Source organism: Chiloscyllium plagiosum, unplaced genomic scaffold (genome assembly GCF_037043375.1).
Source record: "Chiloscyllium plagiosum isolate Xiang-an unplaced genomic scaffold, Cpla_swu_hap1 HiC_scaffold_13, whole genome shotgun sequence".
Classification (NCBI taxonomy): Eukaryota; Metazoa; Chordata; class Chondrichthyes; order Orectolobiformes; family Hemiscylliidae; genus Chiloscyllium; species Chiloscyllium plagiosum.
In genome coordinates this window covers 8,054,340-8,073,856 of record NW_028270151.1, presented here as the reverse complement: position 1 = coordinate 8,073,856, position 19,517 = coordinate 8,054,340, and the positions used below count along the sequence as shown (strand labels likewise).

Genomic DNA, 19,517 nt, shown 5'->3' with positions numbered 1-19,517 from the left:
GGGGGATTTCAAGGCTAGGGAGCATGTTTTTAAGGTGAGAGGAGAGAGATTTTTAAAAAAAGACATGAGGGGCTGATTTTTTTACACAGAGGGTGGTTTGCCATGTGGAATGAACTTCCAGAGGAAATGGTGGACGTGGATATAATTAGTGTTTAAAAGACATTTCAACAGGTACATGAATGGGAAAGGTTTGGAGTGATATGTGCCAGGAGCAGGCAGGTGGGACTAGTTTAATTTGGAATCATCTGCATGGACTGGTTGGACCGACGGGTCTGTTTCCGTGCCATATTACTCTGTGCAGGTTAGGTGGGTTGGCGATGCTAAATTGCCCCGTAGTGTTCAGGGATATGCAAGCTAGGGGGATTATCCATGGGAAATGCAGGGATAGGGTAGGGCTGTGGGTTTGGGTGGGATGCTCTTTGAAGTGTCAGTATGGACTCAGTGGACCGAATGGCCTGCTTCCGCATAGTGTGGATGCTATGATTCTTTCTATGATTCAGAGTGTGGTGGTTGTGGTACTTTGAGGAAAGTTGGAGAGGAGATGGACATGGAGACAGACACACCCTAAATGTGTCGTCATCCTACTGTGTGGAAAGAAGTCTGTATCGGTGTCAACTGCATGATTCTTCTCTGCTCTTGTCATTACCTCTTCCAAGAATTGGATCTGAAACATGTCTTAGCTTTTTCGCGAGCATGGTCTTTTTTAATTATATTTTCCAAATGCTTGCCTGTCTCTAGGAGTGTAAATTTGAGTATATTTCTTGTTACTGACATTCAGATATAAATTTCACAAGCTCTCTAGATGTAGGAATCAGAATAAACTAAGGATTGAAAAGGAATAATGTCTTTGTGCTACCTGTAGACTGTAGTTAGGTTGTCAGTAATCAAGTTGTGGAGTCAAATCACGTGCTTTGAAATACAGCTAAAGATTAAACTACAGTCAGTTCTATTATAACACAATATTTCCGTTCTTGTGCAATCCCGTGTTATAAGAAAATCGCCTAATAGCAGTACCATTTAAACTAATGGGGCTGGAATCGTGTTGTAACCAATATATGCTTTAAAAGTTCGCGCTTTAGAAACAGTGTCCCCAATTTGTCAATCATGTAAGAGTGAATTTGCATTAATGTTATAGCAGAATGACCTGTACCGAGGTCACGAAACTTTTCTGACTAGAGTACTGACAAAATTTCACTCCTTGCCTTGATCAGCCTACACACTGGAGCAGAACTGGAAACCTTTTGGAACTGGGAGTTCTGATAACACACAGCCAAATGAGTGAGACAAATACATTTGGTTCCTCAAATGTAATGAGAGTCTCCAGACACACGTCCAACAGGACTCGTTTCTTTGTGCTCCTATTCTCCCCTTCAACTCCCCCCTCGTCTGAACTCCTGGAAATGTGGTAGTTTCAGATATTTACATTTCCTAGGCCTCCAGGAGAAATAGAATCTTTTCTCTGGATCTTTGTTTTCTCATTTATTCCCGGGATGTGTGCATCACTGGCCCGACCAGTATTCATTGCCCATCTCTAATTGCTCAGAGGACAACAGGGAGCCAACCACACTGCTGTGGGTCTGGAGTCACCAGTAAACCAGACCAGGTAAGGATGGCAGATTCCTTCCCTAAAAGACATTAGCATATCAGATGGGCTTTTAGAACAGTTGACAAGAGGGGCATAAACTATTTTTGCTTTCCATGTTCGGCACTTCCAGACATGCTGAAATTCAATATGCATGTTAACTTTAAGACGACAACAAGCATTTCATAGAATCATACAGTACAGATGAGGCTCTTTGGCCCATCAATTCTGTGCTCATCCAAGTACTGTTTAAATGTTGAGGTTTCCCAGGCAGAACGTCCCCGACTCCCATACTGGACCAGGCACGTCAACACCATGGATTCTGGAGTGGAAGTCCGGGAATTCATTCACAAGAATTGTCTCAGCCTGACTCACTGACAAATGTCTCCAACTTTGAAGAGGGGGACACCAAGCCTGATGGAGTACCCATGGTTTACCTGGATTGGTGCAGCTTGGAACAGCAGTCAGCCAATCCACAGCCAACCTTGATCTCTGCCTGTCCACCATTGGTGTCCTTTACCCAAGCACTCCCACTGCTCATGGCCAGTAGAACACACAGCAGCAACTCACCCAGGCGGCTTTGACAGCACCTCCCAACTCCTGTTGACTTTTTTGATGTCCATTCACTGACAGGGGCATTACTGGCAGGGCCAGTGTTTGCTGCCTGTCCCCAATTGCCCTGTGTAAAGGTGATGAGCTGCAGTCCATGTGTTGTTGGAACACCCACAGTGCTGTTGGGCCCACAATTGAGAGTTAGCACCTCAAGGGCAGCTCGGGGTGGGAGGGGTGGCAATCAATTGTGTTCTTGCCAGTGGCCTTCCCCTTGCAATTAATCATTTAGACTTTCAAAATACTGAGAACAGTTCATTAATGGTCCTCACCTAGCATTAAGGATGAACTCACCAGCTCTTCACATAAATGGCATTGCAATAATCATTCATTGACAGATACATGGACCATAAGGTCGTAAAACATGTGAGCAGAAATTAGGCCATTCAGCCCATCGAGTCTGCACCACCATTTAATCATGGCTGATAAGTTTCTGAACCCCATTCTCCTGCTTTCTCCCTGTAACCCTTGATCCCCATAAGACCAAATACAAGGAGAGCTAGCCATTTGGATCCAGAATTGGTTGGAAGGTAGGAGACAGAGGGTGGTGGTGGAGGGTTGTTTTTCAGACTGGAGGCCTGTGACCAGTGGAGTGCCACAAGGATCGGGGCTGGGTCCACTACTTTTCATCATTTATATAAATGATTTGGATTTGAACAGAGGAGATATGGTTAGGAAGTTTGCAGATGACGTGAAAATTGGAGGCGCAATGGACAGCGAAGAAGGTTACTTCCGAGTATAACGGGATCTTGATCAGATGAAGTTTAATTTAGATAAATGTGAGGTGATGCATTTTGGAAAGTGTTGCTGAACAAAGAGACCTGAGAGTGCAGGTTCATAGCTCCTTGAAAGTGGAGTCACAGGTAGAGAGGATAGTGAAGAAGGCATTTCGATGCTTGCCTTTATTGCTCAGTGCATGGAGTATAGGAGTTGGGAGGTCATGTTGTACAGGGCATTGGTTAGGCCATTTTTGGAATACTGTGTGCAATTCTGGTCTCCCTGCTATAGAGAGGATGTTGTGAAACTTGAAAGGGTTCAGAAAAGATTTACGAGGATGTTGCCAGAGTTAGAGGATTTGAGCTATAGGGAGAGGTTGAATAGGCTGGGGCTGTTTTCCCTGGAGTGTTGGAAGCTGAGCAGTGATCTTATAGAAGTTTATAAAATCATGAGGGAAATGGATAGGGTGAACAGCCAAAGTCTTTTTCCCTGGAGTGGGCGAGTCCAAAACCAGAGGGCATAGGTTTAAGGTGAGAAGTGGTGGAGGCAACATTTAAAGGCATCTGGATGGGTATACGAAGAGGAAGGGTTTAGAGGGGTATGGGCCAGGTGCTGGCAGGTGCGACTAGATTGGGTTGGGATATCTGGTTGGCGTGGACAGGTTGGACTGAAAGGTCTCTTTCTGTGCTGTACATCTCTGACTCTGAGAAAGATTTAAAAGGGACCACCCTTCCATGCAGAGGGTTGTGCGTGTATGGAATGAGCTGCCAGAGGAAGTGGTGGAGGCTGGTACAATTGCAACTTTTAAAAGGCATCTGGGTGGGTATATGAATAGGAAGGGTTTGGAGGGATATGGGTCAAGTGTTAGCAAATGGGACTGGATTAATTTAGGGTATCTGGTTGACATGGACAAGTTGGACCGAAGGGTCTGTTTCCGTGCTGTACATCTTTATAACTGACTAGGACAGACCTGAGAAAAGTGCAGAAAATCTAAATACAGAACAACCTCTATTATCCAAATGAGATGGACTCGAAGTATTTTGTTGGGATAACTGTTCTCATCACGTTTTTATGGGACCTTGAGATCTTGTTCAGATAATCCACAATTCGGAAAATTGCTATTTGGATAACAGAGGTTGATCTGTTCTGGTGTTCCGTAGAGGGTGTGGTCATTATGAAAGTCCACACTTTTATATAAATATTCTGTTAGCAACAGTGCATAGATTGTGGAAGTAAATCCTTTCCTCCTGGCCTTATCCACGTGTTCTCCCTTTGTGATTGTGTTTATTTATTGGGGTGATAACAAGTCCAAATTAAATTAGAAACTGGAATAGTTTATCCCCCTCTAGTGGTGCTTCAGCATTTAGAATTTATTGCTGAACATTTGATTAAATTAACACTGAACTGTTCTTGTTACTTTTTCACTTTATATATTGGGATGGTGGCCTAATAAAAGTCTGCAATATTGAACACAGGCTGAGGGAGCTGCAGCTCATCGCTCTCGCCCTCCCCCTCTCTCTCATTATCATCAGCTGAAATCAGGACCCAGGGTAGGACAATGGAACGAGAAGTGAACCAGGAAAGAGAGCAGAACAGCAGAGAGAAGGACAGGGGGAACCATCTGGTCTCCATTTTTTTTTGTTAAAAAAGGTTTCTATTTTTTACAAAATTATAAAAGTACAAAATATAGCAATCTTATGGAACAACAATCTTCTCTGCACCCTCTCCAAAGCTTCCACATCTTTCCTAAAGTGAGACGACCAGAACTGCACACAGTACTCCAAATGTGGCCTAACCAAAGTCCTGTACAGCTGTAACATCACTTCACGACTCTTGAATTCAATCCCTCTGCTAATGAACGATAATACTCCATAGGCCTTCTTACAAACTCTATCCACCTGAGTGGCAACCTTCAAAGATCTATGAACATAGACCCCAAGATCCCTCTGTTCCTTCACCTCACTAAGAACCCTACCGTTAACCCTGTAGTCCGCATTCTTATTTGTCTTTCCAAAATGGACAACCTCACACTTGGCAGGGTTGAACTCCATCTGCCACTCCTCAGCCCAGCTCTGGAATGGAGAATAGGTCGTACGAGGATAGGTTGAGAGTGCTAGGCCTTTTCTCGTTGGAACGGCGAAGGATGAGGGGTGACTTGATAGAGATTTATAAGATGATCAGAGGAATAGATAGAGTAGACAGTCAGAAACTTTTTCCCCGGGTACAACAGAGTGTTACAAGGGGACATAAATTTAAGGTGAAGGGTGGAAGGTATAGGGGAGATGTCAGGGGTGGGTTCTTTACCCAGAGAGTGGTGGGGGCATGGAATGCGCTGCCTGTGGGAGTGGTAGAGTCAGAATCTTTGGTGACCTTTAAGCGGCAATTGGATAGGTATATGGATGGGTGCTTAAGCTAGGACAAATGTTCGGCACAACATCGTGGGCCGAAGGGCCTGTTCTGTGCCGTATTGTTCTATGTTCTAACAACACTAATGCTAAACTACCTACTACTCTACAGAACAAACCAAAACAATCACAGATATGCAACAATCTTCCCACGTTACAATTCAGTAAATAATTAAACATGTTAATTTAAATTAACTTAAGTTGCTAGTTTAGTTCAATTTAATTGAAATTAAATTTGACCACTCGACGCTCCCATCAACGGGAGCATCAGTTAATATTTATTCAGGTTTCCTCCCCTCGGGGTCCCCGGCCAGCCAAATCCAGCATTCATGGCTATACGAAGGCCCAAATCAATATGGCTGACAAGTCTACCTCTATCTGGATCAGTGTGCTGGAAGAGCACAGCAATTCAGGCAGCATCCGAAAAGCTTCGAAATCGACAAAAGCCCTTCATCAGGAATAAAGGCAGAGAGCCTGAAGCGTAGAGAGATAAGTTAGAGGAGGGTGGGGGTGGGGATAGAGTAGCATAGAGTACAATGGGTGAGTGGGGGAGGAGATGAAGGTGATAGGTCAGGGAGGAGAGGGTGGAGTGGATAGGTGGAAAAGGAGCTGGGCAGGTTGGACAAGTCCGGACAAGTCAAGGGGATCGTGTTGCTGGAGGTTAGAAACTAGGATGAGGTGGGGGAAGGGGAAATGAGGAAGCTGTTGAAGTCCACATTGATGCCCTGGGGTTGAAGTGTTCCGAGGCGGAAGATGAGGCATTCTTCTTCCATGCATCTGGTGGTGAGGGAGCGGCGGTGGAGGAGGCCCAGCACCTCCATATCCTCGGCAGAGTGGGAGAGGGAGTTGAAATGTTGAGCCACGGGGCGGTTTGGTTGATTGGTGCGGGTGTCTCGGAGATGTTCCCTAAAGCGCTCTGCTAGGAGGCGTCCAGTCTCCCCAATGTAGAGGAGACCGCATCGGGAGCAACGGATACAATAAATGATATGAGTGGATGTGCAGGTAAAACTTTGGATGTGGAAGGCTCCTTTAGGGCCTTGGATGGAGGTGAGGGAGGAGGTGTGGGCATAGGTTTTGCAGTTCCTGCAGTGGCAGGGGAAAGTGCCAGGATGGGAGGGTGGGTCGTAGGGGGGCGTGGACCTGACCAGGTAGTCACGGAGGGAACGGTCTTTGCGGAAGGCGGAGAGAGGTGGGGAGGGAAATATATCCCTGGTGGTGAGGTCTGTTTGGAGGTGGCGGAAATGTCGGCGGATGATTTGGTTTATGCGAAGGTTGGTAGGGTGGAAGGTGAGCACCAAGGGCGTTCTGTCCTTGTTGCGGTTGGAGGGGTTGGGTCTGAGGGCGGAGGTGCGGGATATGGACGAGATGCATTGGAGGGCATCTTTAACCACGTGGGAAGGGAAATTGCAGTCTCTAAAGAAGGAGGCCATCTGGTGTGTTCTATGGTGGAACTGCTCTATGTCATTCAAAAAGGGCCACCACGTCTTATAAAAAAGCTCCATTTTCTGGTGCACCACGTTTGTAAGAAAGTCAAGGGGGATGTGCTCCATCACTAACCTATGCCATCCTGTAAGACCTTGGGGAAGGGGGGGGGGGTTCCCGAAATCCAACTCCTCAGAATGTTCTTCCTTATACAATATGTGAGAATGTTGAACAGTCTCTTCCCATGTTCATCTATCCAAGGCAGATTCGGCAATCCCAGAAAAAGGGATACCAGAACCACCTTAACTTCAGTTCTCAAGATCCCCTCCAACACATTCGCTATGGTGCCCCAGTACCTACCCTACAGATTATATATCACAACCATAAGCAGTATGTGAGATACCGGTATCTGTTTTGCATTTCGGGCACCTGGGAGATGCTCCTTTCTTAAATTTTGCTAATTACTCCGTGGCCACTTGGGCTATGTAGAGAATCTTTAGTTGCATGGCCTGTGCTTTATTGTAAATTGAAATCTTTTTCACATTCTCCCATGCTACCAATGAGATTTCTGCTTCCAGTTCCTGATTCCAGACGCTGTAAAGCCTTTCCAAAACCTTCCAAGGCACCCCCTCTCTGGAGATGATAGAGGGTACTGAACGAAAGCATGCCCACACACTGAAGCACTTTGCTCTCCATATTGGACTTATCGGGCTGAGCCAAGAGCGTGGTCCATTTCTGTATGTAGTCCCTGATCTGAAAGTAATGGAAGAGGTCCCTACCAGACAACCCATATTTATGACTCAACTGGTCAAAAGACATCAAGACCTCTCCTTTAGATAGACCTCCCAGACCTTAAAGTTGGAATCCATTAATCCCGGCCTGAATCCTGGTGTTCCTACTAAGGGGGTGAACGGGGAGGTTTTATGTGGATTACCCTATCTCTGCCGCATCACTCTCCACACTTTGACCGTGTTTATAATGATCGGATTTTTACAGTGCTCAGCAACAGTTTTCATCCTGTCCGTAAATAACAAGTTCAGGAGGGGACATTTTGCCTGGGAGGCCTCAATGTCAAGCCATATTGATCTCTGATCCTTGCATTCCCAATCACTCACGTAAGACAATAAGGAGCTTATTTGGTATTGTTAAAGTCTGGGAGATCTACCCCTCCAATTCCCTGTGGAAGTTGCGACTTAGCAAATTTAACAAGAGGACGCGTGCAGTGCCAAGCAAAAGATTCAAGCCAGCCATTAAGTCTCTGCAGTGTTTGTTTAGGCAGTACCAACCGGAGCATTCACGTGGGGGATAGTAGGCGAGGAAGAACATTCGTGTTAATCAGAGCTATTCGACCTGACCATGAAATTGGTAATCTCTCCCAACGCTGAAGGTCTTGTTTTACCTTCTCAAACAATTGCACAAAATTAGCTCTGTACAATTGGTGAAAAGCAGGGGGAATGTAAATACCCAAATACAGGAAACCTTTCTGTGACCATCTGAAAGGAAATCATGTTCCATCTTCCAGCTCACTTACTTCCACAAGGCTCCCCCACTGGCATAGCCTCCGATTTCATAAAATTAATTTTATACCCTGAAAATGTACCAAATAAATTAATCTTTTGTATTAGCCAGGCCACAGACTTCGGTTTAGCCAAAAAGCGAAGAACGCTGTCTGCATCGAGTGTGATTTTATGCTCTCCTATTCCCACTTCTGGGGCAGCTACTTTAGAGTCCCTCCAAATACAATCTGCCAGCAGTTCAGGCATTAAAGTGAATAGTAGCAGCGAAAGGGGGCACTGCCTTGCCCAATGCTAAAGTTATCTGATTTTATTCCGGTTGTAAGGACCATCACCGTGGAATGACTATACAGCACTGCTACCCCCTGGCGAAGGGCCCACCCCCAAGACCAAAACATTCCAAGACATTAAAGAGATAAGGCCACTCCACCCAGTCAAATGCCTTTGCTGTGTATAAGGAGACCACCAAGCCTGGGATTGGCCCCCCACCTTAATGAAGCCTGTTTGGTCCTCCTTTATGATAAAGGGCAGTTCCTTCTCCAATCTCAATGCTAGCGTTTTAGACAAGATTTCAATGTCTACATTCTGAGAGTCAAGAGCACTTTCTTTTGACCGGTGAGTGACTCCCCTTTATGTTCCAGGTGCCCCACCTAAACTAACAACTAGCCATCTAAGGTGGCCCGTGGCCCCTCCCTGTGAGGAAGAAGCTGACTCATAGTGCAGCGAGTGGAGACAAAACAGGATTCATAAAATCTAGAAGCTATCACTACAGACCTTACCAAAACAATAATTCTAATCTCTACTCTTAAGATAAAGACAAATAGCTGGAGACTCCACCCCTCCTTGCCCATAGGGGGCACTCACCCTACTCACTAATACCACCATGATCCTTCCAGTGAGAGCCGCGCCCTAAACCCAAGCAAAACAAAAATGAAGTAAACATATAACTTATACACATGGAAATTAAAAGCGGGCATCCAACCCATCCCCCCCCCCACCCCACCCCCCCCACCCAATACATCAACCGCACTTGTTATCAATGAAAGAAGCAACCACCCCACACCCCACGCCAAGAAAGAACAAAGGGAATAACAGGGATTCACTAGAAATGGCAAGAAAGGAAAGAAATTCCCAAGCCACATACGCCTAGCTCTGTTCTGATTGTATAAAATAAATAGCTGAGACAGCAAAGGATACACTATTGCCCATAATAGTTCACCCAACCAGTCTATTTTAAAGTATCTAAGAAACCCTTTGCCTTTTCTGCTGAGTCAAAGTTATAAATGGACCCTCCACGGCTGAAGTGCAATATTGCCAGGTATCTCTCAGAATACTGTGTTGAATTTTTATGTCTCTCATCCGCTTCATCATAGGATTTCTCTTTCTGATCACAGTCCCAGAAAACTCTTGAAAAAATATGATTTTTGACCCCTTGTAAATCAGAGCCTGAGAGGCTTTCCCCAGCATTCTGGAGGCTTCCATAGCCATTTTGTTTCCCTTTTATAGCACTGGAGTCACACTAGGATTGGGTGGGGACGCTGATCTGACCCGGGCCTGCGCACTGCAATTTGGTGGGCCTGCATCGACACTCAGTCCCAGGAGCTGCGGGAGCTATTGCTCCCCGAAAGCTGACCAGTTGCTCACTACCTCGTTCTGGCAGCCCGACTATACCTATTTTCTTTCTTTGACCTCGATTTTCAAGATCATTGACCTGATCAAGTGAGGCCTGCACCTGACTTTCCAATGCCTGGATGTGTCCCACTGCGGTGTCCGATGCCACTGTTCTCTGTTTGACCTCTTCCACACGTTGATCAAGACATTCGATCTCCTGCTCATGCTTTTTTAGTATGGCAGAGATCGGTTCTAGATTAGTACAGGACTCCTCCAGGACCGACTCGGAGTTTAGTGAGCTCCGAGATTAAGTTCTGCTACTCCGGTAAGTTCAAAGGCACCTTTTACGGGAGTCAGCGCTGTGTTCGCATCTGTTGCTGTAGGGAGGGGTCCTACATGTGATCCTTGCAATCCCTTTTATTTTATCATCTTCCTTTTCTTCACTAAATGGAAGGTTCTGGGGTCTTTATTCTCCCTGGCTAGTGAGGGGAGGGTGAAAGCACCACGTTGTTTGGATTATGGTACAGAGCCCAGCAAGGCAGCCCTATCAGATCGCCTCCATCTTGAATCCCTGGTCTCCATTTTTAATCAAGCTGGCTAGGCATGTCATGACACACCTCTGGCACAAGTGGGAGATCTGGTACACAATAATCAGGGACTCTGTAACACTGGGCTAGAATCCCAAAGTCCCAGCACATAGAACAGGTCAGGCAGCATCTGAGGAGCAGAAAAGTCAACGATTCGGGCTACTGTGCTTTTCCTGTTTCACATCCACTGACTCTGTCTTCCAGCATCTGTGGTTATCACTGTCTCCAAGTCCCAGTGCATGGATATTGCTTCAGAGACGTTATTACAGACTTCTGGGCTATGGTGGGCCACTATTATCTTACTACCAGACATTCCGATCAGCTCTGAGTTCAGGAGAGGCAGCCCAGCAGGAGTGTCTGTCTTGGGGATATGTCCAAGTCCTCTGCCGGTTGTGCTGTTCATGGAGTGGCTAACTGACCTCTCACCCTGGAGCTGCTACTCTCTGACCCGCTGGTCCGTTGCACATCCTGATAGCCATCATTCTATTTGTAAGTGATTAATAAAGCTCTTTATTGGTCATAGAGACATTCTGTGTATACACTGGAGCGTATCAATGGATTCTTGCTAGACAGCAGTAGTGTGCTTCGCTCTAAGCCAGGAGACCCAGGTTCAAGTCCCACCATTGCCCAGAAGTCTGTAATAACGTCTCTGAAGCAATATCCATGTGCTGGGACTTGGAGACAGTAATGGCTACAGATGCTAAAAGACAGAGTCAGTGGATGTGGAACTGGTAAAGCACAGCAGTCCTGATGAAGGGTTTCAGCCTGAAATGTTGACTTTCCTGCTCCTCAGATGCTGCCTGACCTGTTCTATTCACTGGGACATTGAGATTATAGCCCATCAGTGTTAATGAGTCCCTGATTATCGTGTACAAGGTAGAGGATATCTCATCTGTCTGGTAGATTTTTGTGCACTGCTTCTCCAGACTATCAGCTAGGGATTGGAGTCAGAGTGAAAGTTCACTGAGGTGATTCCTGGTATGGAGGGATTGTCTTATAAACAAAGGTTAAACAGGTTGGGCCTCCACTCTCTGGAGTTTAGGAGAATGTGAGGTGATCTCATTGAAACACACAGGATTCTTAAAGGCTTGGTAGGGTAGGTGCTGAGAGGATCATTCCCCTGATGGGACTGTCTAGGACCACAGGATGCAGTCTCAGAATAAAGGGGCACCAATTTAAGGCTGAGATGAATTTCTTCTCTGAGGGTTGTGGGTCTTTGGAACTCCTTGCCACAGAGAGAGCTGTAGGGGCGGGGTCCTTGTGTATATTTAAGGCTGGGAGAGATTCTGAATGAGTTCTGGAAAAAGAGTCATTGAACTTGAACCTTGACTCTGTTCCTCTGTCTACGGAAGCTGCCAGTAATTCCTGGTTTTATTTCCGATTTCTTGCATCTGCAGGATTTTACATTTGTATAAGTGGGCAGCCGAAGATAAGTTGAAAAGGGATAGTACTGTTGAACTTATTCAGCCTTTCACATAATTGTGTGTGTGTGTGTGTGTGTGATGTTCAGATCATCTCTTCCAGTTCGTTGAACCCCAGATTCAACAACATTGATGAAATGGTCTGTATTTGCAGGTTATTTGAGGCTGCCATAGAGATGTACAGCATGGAAACAGATGCTTCGGTCCATGCAGACCAGATATCCCAACCCAATCTAGTCCCACCTGCCAGCACCAGGCCTATATACCCATCCAAATGCCTCTTATGTTGTAATTGTACCAGCCTCCATCACTTCCTCTGGCAGCTCATTCCATACACGTACTACCCTCTGTGTGAAAAAGTTGCCCTTTCGGTCCCTTTTATATCTTTCCCCTCTCACCCTAAGCTGATGCCCTCTAGTTCTGGACTTCTCCACCCCAGGGAAAAGACCTTGCCTATTTACCCTATCTATGCCCCCCCATGATTTTATAAACCTCAATAAGGTCACCCTTCCGCCTCCGGTGCTCCAGGGAAAACAGACCCAGCCTATTCAACCTCTCCCTACAGCTCAAATCCTCCAACCCTGGCAACATCCTTGTTAATCTTTTCTGAACCCTTTCAAGTTTCATAACATCCTTCCATAGGAAGGAGACTAGAATTGCACACAATATTCCAACAGTGGTCTAGCCAATGTCCTGTACAGCCGTAACATGATCTCCCAACTCCTGTCTGGATTAGACTGGTGCTGGAAAAGCACAGCAGGTCAGGCAGCATCCAAGGAGCTGGAAAATCGATGTTTCGGGCAAAAGCCCTTCATCAGGAACAGAGGAGCCTCCAGGGTGGAGAGATAAATGGGGGGGGGGGGGGGAGAAAGTAGCATAGAGTACAATAGGTGAGTGGGGGAAGGGTTGAAGGTGATTGGTCAGAGACGAGGGTGGAGTGGATAGATGGAAAGGAAGATAGGCAGGTAGCACAGGTCATGGGGACAGTGCTGAGCTGGAAGGTTGGAACTGGGAATAAGGTGGGGGTCAGGACATGGTTGAGGAGCTTCAGGGCAGAGGAGATGACCTGGGGACACCCATTGTACTCTTTGCTACTTTCTCCCCAGCCCCACCCCCTCTCTCATTTATCTCTCCACTCTGCAGGCTCCCTGCTCTATCCCTAATGAAGGGCTTTTGCCTGAAACGTCAATTTTCCTGCTCCTCGGATGCTGCCTGACTTGCTGTGCTTTCTTAGCACCGCTCTAATCCAGACTCTGGTTTGCGGCATCTGCAGTCATTGTTTTTACCTCCCAACTCCTGTACTCAATACTCTGACCAATAAAGGAAAGCATACCAAACGCCGCCTTCACTATCCTATCTACCTGCGACTCCACTTTCAAGGAGCTATGAACCTGCACTCCAAGGTCTCTTTGTTCAGCAACACTCCCTAGAACCTCTGGTCAGAAATTCCAGTTTGTCAGGAGTTGTGGTCTGTATGGGGTGCACTGGGATTCGCTGAAATGTTTGTCTCTTTGAGTAGCAGAGCAAATCCAGAAATTGGCATCAAAGTGGCTTTTCGGTGCAGATAGCATCCATGCAGCATCATTCACAAAGTGTACTTTGTAAATTTGATTCCTGGATTGTGCAGGGTCAGTGATGAGACAGACAGTGGGGATTCTCCAAGAGGGGAATTCTGATTGCTGCAGTGAAATCAGCTGGATGCCTGGAGATGGTCAGGAACAGCATCCATTTGCAGCTCAATGCTTAAAAGATGGGCCCAGCTTCATAGAAAGGCCAGTGTGGTTTGGTCCTTTGACTCTGTAGCTCTGCACATGACAATCATTGTTTTATTCGCATCTGAAAAATTAATTGGTCTGCATTCCAAATGGATTTTTTTTTGAGTGAGAAGGTCTACTTCCTAGCGGAAGGATGTTGTGAAATGTGAAAGATTTACAAGGATGTTGTCAGGGTTGGAGGATCTGAGCTACAGGGAGAGGCTGAATAGGCTGGGGCTGTTTTCCCTGGAGCGTCAGAGGCTGAGGGGTGACCTTTAAAGAGGTTTATAAAATCATGTTAGGGCATGGATAGGGTAAATAGACAAGGTCTGAGGGAGTCCAGAACTAGGGGGCATAGGTTTAGGGTGAGGAGAAGAAAGATATAAAAGAGACCTAAGGGGCAAATGTTTCACACAGAGGATGGTACATGTATGGAATGAGCTGCCAGGGGAAATGGTGGAGGCTGGTACAATTGTAACATTTAAGAGGCATTTGGATGGGTATATGAATAGGAAGGGTTTGGAGGGATATGGACCGGGTGCTGGCAGGTGGGACTAGATTGGGTTGGGATATCTAGTCGGCATGGAAGGGTTGGACCGAAGGGTCTGTTTCCGTGCTGTACATCTCTATGACTCTAAGTGTGCAACAGAATTAGCAGAAGGCTCTGGAATGTAAGGTTCCTGCTTTTTTACAATGTTCAGAATTAACAAGCAACGTCTGACAATAATTGGAAACAGATGTTTGAACAATACTGCTACAAGGATACAAGGTCCCTGCTTGTTGAGTTCAGTCATTCAGACAGAATGAAGGGCTAAGCAGAAGGTTACTCAGGATTTATTCTCATTCAGTGATTTCTTGTGATTTTAATTTGTATTGCTGTTGTTTTTAAAAACAATAGCAATGCTGCAAGATGTGGTTCAAGAATTGGGTTTTCTCTCCTAAACGTTGTGTTGGGATACAGGTCCCTGGCTTGTTCGGCTGTCTGGCAGCTGTGATGGCTCTACTCCTTGCCAGACACTAAACCAGACAGAAAGCAGCACAGAGTTTCACTGTTGTCTTTGAAATCAGATCTTTACAGGATGAAAATGTTGTGTAAACTCTAATACCTCTTCACCCTTAGTCAGATTTTTCCAGGTCTGGTTTCCATCTGAAACAAAGAATTGGAGTTTTACAGTATCTATGATAACCGTAGGAAGCCAAGAAGCATAAATCTCACACCTAACCGAGATTTGTACTGCAGTCACTGCTGTTAAGTAGAAAGAAAATGAGCGGAAAATGTTTCTGTGGTTAGTAAAAAGAGAGAGACGTGTCCTGGATTATGGGGTATAGAAGCTTGCCACCACATGGAGATTTGGGGAGATTTGTAGGCAGGGTTGACGATTTCAAGAATAATGTGCAGTGAAATGCAAATGCCAGCGGAACTGTGGTAATAAGGGGGCAGGTGAGCTGAACTTGATGTGAGATTGATGTGAAGATGCTGGAGTACTGAATGGATTAGGTTAACTAGTCGTGAAACTTGGTGGTGACTAAAGCAGGGCTGGGGAAGTCCGAGGGGAGTAGGGGTGGGGGTTGGGGTGAAGTGAAGATAGCAGCTTTGATCATGATTGCTTTAGGAAGCACCTTAGGTACAGAACAGTTCTTTGGTTGTCAGATGTTGTTGTCTATCTCAACCTTACTACTTTCTTGTTACTCCTTCATTTCTGACACAATGTTCGTTGTACCTGCCTTGAGGTTTGAGTGGCTTGCTCGATGATTTCCGAAGGTATTAATGAATTGGCCACATTGATTTATTATTGTACGTGTACCTCTGTCCAGTGAAAGGTTTTGTTTCGTGTGCAGTCCAGGCAGTTCATACCATACGAAGATCACCGGGTGATGGAACAGAGCGGCTAAACAGAAGTTGGATCAAAAGGCAAGATCGACATTAGATGTGAAATTAGAGGGGTCCATTCAGAAGCCTAACAACAATGGGGAAGAAGCTGTTCCTGAACCTGTTGGTCCCTGTGTGGAAGCTTCTGTATCTTCCCAATGGAAGAATTTGGAAGAGATTATAACTGGCTGGGAGGGGTCTTTGTTGGCTGTCTTGCTCAGGCAGTGGGAAGTGTAGATGGAGTCAATGGATGGAAGATTGGTGAAGAACTGGGCTGTGTTCACACTCTCTCTAGTTTCTTATAGTCCAGGGCAGAGCAGTTGCCGTACCAAACCATGATCCATCCAAATAGAATGCTCACTGTGGTGCATCTGTAAAAATTGCTGAGGGTCTTTGTGGACATGCTGAATGATGTGGTGTGTCTGTGGTTCCAGGTAGACCAGACCAGACCAGACAAGGATGGCACCAGGCAATATCCTTCACTGAAAGACATTGGTGATGGGTATTTTATGACAATCTATGATAGTTTCACTGAGATTAGCTTTCAGTTCCCTTTTTTTATTAATTACATTAGATTAGATTACATTAGATTACATTACAGTGTGGAAACAGGCCCTTCGGCCCAACAAGTCCACAACGACCCGCCGAAGCGCAACCCACCCATACCCCTACGTTTACCCCTTACCTAACACTACGGGCAATTTAGCATGGCCAATTCACCTGACCTGCACTTCTTTGGACTGTGGGAGGAAACCCACGCAGACACGGGGAGAACATGCAAACTCCACACAGTCAGTCGCCTGAGGCGGGAATTGAATTTAAATTCCACCAGAGGCTATGGAATGCTTACCTTGGGTCTCTGAATTAAAGCTGCCTTCATCCCAGAGGACCACATGGCTGCTCTCTCATTCAAGACAGACAACTGGTGTTGGCTTAACCTGAATTTGAGAAGAAGGTGCCTCTGTGGTAACCTTAGTTTGTGTGGGAATACGAGCAGTACTGTTGGGGGTCATGAACCAACAACCCATTCACCTGAGCTAACTGACCCTCAGGTGAAACCACCACCTGATGTCTCTCTATCTAATTCTCTCTGGTCTACTTGAAAGTTGCCACTCAGGTGGAGAGAGCTTGTAAGAAGGCCTATGGTGTATTAGTGTTCATTAGCAGAGGGATTGAATTCAAGAGTCGTGAGGTGATGTTGCAGCTGTACAGGACCTTGGTTAGGCCACATTTGGAGTAGTGTGTGCAGTTCTGGTCGCCTCACTTTAGGAAAGATGTGGAAGCTTTGGAGAGGGTGCAGAGGAGATTTACCAGGATGTTGCCTGGAATGGAGAATAGGTCGTACGAGGATAGGTTGAGAGTGCTAGGCCTTTTCTCATTGGAATGGAGAAGGATGAGGGGTGACTTGATAGAGGTTTATAAGATGATCAGGGGAATAGATAGAGTAGACCATCAGGGACTTTTTCCCCGCGTACAACAGAGTGTTACACGGGGACATAAATTTAAGGTGAAGGGTGGAAGGTATAGGGGGGATGTCAGGGGTAGGTTCTTTACCCAAAGAGTGGTGGGGGCATGGAATGCGCTACCTGTGGGAGTGGCAGAGTCAGAATCATTGGCGACCTTTAAGCGGCAATTGGATAGGTACATGGATGGGTGCTTAAGCTCGGACAAATGTTCGGCACAACATCGTGGGCCGAAGGGCCTGTTTTGTGCTGTATTGTTCTATGTTCTATTAGAAAGTTGACAATTTTGCTCTGGCTTCAGGTTTACCAGTAGTGTGTGTGGTGCTGGTCAGAATGATGTTCCTGATGAAGGGCTTTTGCCCGAAACATTGATTCTCCTGCTGCTTGGATGCTGCCTGACCTGCTGTGCTTTTCCAGCACCACACTCTCTACTCTGATCTCCAGCTTCTGCGGCCCTCACTTTTGCCTTCAGGTTTACCTTCTAGTCACATGATCAGCCTGGCACGATCTCCGTTTGCACAGGATGATTAAAAGTAAGATTCTCTCATTTGCAAAATTAATATTTTGGACATCTTTATGGACAAGTGACTTAAGTAATTTTGCAGCTGAAGAGCCAAGCAGGGATCCAATGATCCAAGACACATTCAGGAACTCTGGAAGATGAGAGATATTGTAAGTTTAAGTTGAAAAGAGAAAGGAATTATATTTAAGATTTAGGAAACTGAAATTAGACAAGACCCTTGAAGAAAATCAAGGTAACAGGAAAGAAATTAAACAAGGAATTAAGAGAGCCAAGAAATATCTGTGGTAAGGAGGATTACTGGGAACCCCCAAGGCATTTTATACATTTATTAGGAGTAACTTTTCCTTGTAACTTAAACCCTCCCAGTCTTGGTAACAACTTTTTTATAAACTTTTTTTTATGCCCTTTCCTGTTTAATAATATCATTCCCATAGCAGGATGATCAGAGTTGTATGCAGTACTCTAAATGTGGCTTTACCTCTCCACAGCCCACCTTTCTCACTCTCCCCATCCCCCACCCTCCTCACCCCATCACCCACCCCCCTGCCCCATGTTGTGCTGTGTCTGGTTTCTTTCTTTATCCCTTCCTGTTGCGTTCTGCTGGTTTTCATGTCACAACTCTCAGCATGTTTTGGACACCAAGTTTATTTCTTCACCATATCCTTTACCACACTCTGTTGGTTGCATCATGAAATCTTTTTGTTATTTCACCTCCCATCCCTTTCTCTCAGCGCTGAGCTTACTCTGGCCACGTCCCACTGGCTGAAAACTCTTGCATTTCCATTTGTGTTCTGTTCCAACAAAGACTGACCAATCAGTGGGAGCTCTGTATCTTCAGGTGCTGCTTGACCTGAGAATTTCCATCTCTCTCTGTCCACCGTATCTGCAGCATTTTACTTTGTAACTGCTACCACACAATGGAACTGTTCACTTAGTTAAGCCAATCCATTTCTTCCTAATGTGTACCAAGTGAGGTTGTGTCCCAATGTTTCCTTCCTGCACGTGATGAGACGATGCTGGTCTGGTGTCGCAAGCAAGTGTTCATTTGGCTTGCTATCACTCACGTTTCGTGATGCAGAGGTGCTGGTGTTGGACTGGGGTGGACAAAGTTAAAAGTCGCACAACATCAGTTGGTCATGGAGCAGGATCATAAGACACATACTTTATAGCAGAAGTTCACAGTGTCATGTAACTGAAATGATATATTGAACAATGCATTATTCAGCTACCTGATGAAGGAGCAGCACTCAAAAAACTAGTGCTTCCAAATAAACCTGTTGGACTATAATGTGTGATTTTTAACTTAGCATTTCATGAAACATTGAAAGGAGGATAGAAGTGTCCATTAGCTCAAGCCCCTGCGTTGGGCAGTGTGCAATGTTGATGCTGTCGAGTTTCCCACACGCTGATCACCACGAGCTGGAGTACGGTCAAATAAGAATATTTTCTTGGAAAAGAGAACCTTCACGAAAATATTCTTTTATTTAAAAAAAAAGAAAGGACTGCAGATGCTGGAAATCAGGAACAAAAGCAGAAATTGCTGGAAAAGCTCAGGTCTGGTAGCAAGGGTCACCAGACCTGAAATGTTAACTGATTTCTCTGCACAGATGCTGCCAGACCTGCTGAGCTTTTCCAGCAATTTCTGCTTTTGTTTCTGATTTCCAACATCTGCAGCTCTTTTGGGTTTTTTTTTAAAAGAATGTTTTTGAAGGTTTCTCTTTAGAAATGTGACAGGACAGAGCACAGCTCCCCAGGCAGTGAGACAATTTAATTGCTTTTGATTGTTGAATGATTAGTGGGGTGGAGGTGCCAGTGGTGGACAAAGTTAAAAATCTCGCAACACCACGTTATAGTCCAACAGGTTTATTTGGAAGCACTAGCTACCAAGATCCTTTAGCACAGGTAATAGATTTAGACTCTGAATCCTCAGTGTATGTAGTCCATTGGTGCAAAGCTGCATTCTCCTAAGGTATTCATGCACTTTATCAAATGGGCCCTAGACTCTTCTGTTTCCCAAATACAACGCTGTTGAACTCTTA

The 19,517-nt window shown here is 45.6% G+C and overlaps 1 protein-coding gene across 4 annotated transcripts in view; it reads left to right on the top strand.

Moving 5' to 3' along the window:
- The window catches only part of LOC122555670 (sodium/hydrogen exchanger 9-like), a 482,562-nt gene that overhangs the window by 81,839 nt on the left and 381,206 nt on the right, over positions 1-19,517 (top strand). The gene's annotated exons all lie outside the window — the stretch shown is intronic.